The sequence below is a fragment of the Octopus bimaculoides genome, chromosome 25 (genome assembly GCF_001194135.2).
Source record: "Octopus bimaculoides isolate UCB-OBI-ISO-001 chromosome 25, ASM119413v2, whole genome shotgun sequence".
Taxonomy (NCBI): Eukaryota; Metazoa; Mollusca; class Cephalopoda; order Octopoda; family Octopodidae; genus Octopus; species Octopus bimaculoides.
In genome coordinates, this window is record NC_069005.1 from 32,007,548 (window position 1) to 32,008,602 (window position 1,055).

At 41.9% G+C, this 1,055-nt stretch overlaps 1 non-coding gene across 1 annotated transcript; it reads right to left on the reverse strand.

Annotated features, from left to right (window-relative positions):
- Positions 1-166: 166 nt before the first annotated feature.
- Positions 167-271, reverse strand: LOC128250849 (U6 spliceosomal RNA). Its single transcript, XR_008266822.1, has one exon. It is a non-coding gene; the product is annotated as a U6 spliceosomal RNA (small nuclear RNA).
- Positions 272-1,055: the final 784 nt, after the last annotated feature.

A 1,055-nucleotide genomic window follows, 5' to 3' on the forward strand; every position in this document is an offset into this window, starting at 1 on the left:
CAAACATTATCTTTCCGTTTCTGTCTACCAAATCCACTCACAAGGCTTTGGTCAGCCCGAAGGTATAGTAAAAGACACTTACTCAAGTTGCCACGCAGTTGGACTGAACCTGGAACCATGTGGTTGGGAAGCAACCTTCTTACCACACAGCCACGCCTGCGCCTTAAAAAATATGGATGGCTTCACGAATTTGCGTGTCATCCTTGCGCAGGGGCCATGCTAATCTTCTCTATATCGTTCCACTATTATTAAATGTACTGCCGAAGCATATCTGTATATATATTTAAGCCTTGTGCTTATTCTACCGATTCTTTTGTCGAGCCGCTAAGTTACGGGGACGTAAACACACCGACACCGGTTGTCAAGCGGTAGTGGGGACAAACACAGACACAAAGGCTTCTTTCAGTTTCCGTTTACCAAATCCGCTCACAAGTTTTTGGTTAGCTCGAGGCTATAATAGAAGACACTTTCCCAAGGTGCCGCGCAGTGGGACTGAACCCAGAACCATGTGGCTGGGAAGCAAGCTTGTTTCCACGCAGTCACGCTATATGTATGTATGTATGTTTTGTGTATAGTGGATATGGTTTATGGGCGAAGTGTATTTACTTTCATAATTAAATTAACTCAACGAATGTGAAGTATGATGGAAAGAGGCCGAGTATTGGTAAATGAATATTTAATGGTATGGTGTTTTATGGTTGTTCAATAAAATCGAAGTCGAACGTCTACAGAACGATTTTAGTTCTCATTGCAATTCACGATGTTTCTTGGATATATAAGTTAATTTATAGCTTTTCATTGATGCTTAGATCTGAGAATCTTGAAAGTTGGCTGCATTTTTCGCATATTCCAGGGTGTTTCGATCTGATAGCAAAACTCATGTTTTCGCTATCATACATGCTGGGTTCCAAAACTATGTGAGTGCTAGTTGGAAGTATTTTAAACGGGTTCTCCGTGAACCCAATATAATGTATGATTGTGAATGCGTTCCTTGTGACATAGTAGTATGATAGATAGTGGGTGGTGGTGGTGGTGGTGGTGGTGGTGGTGGTGGT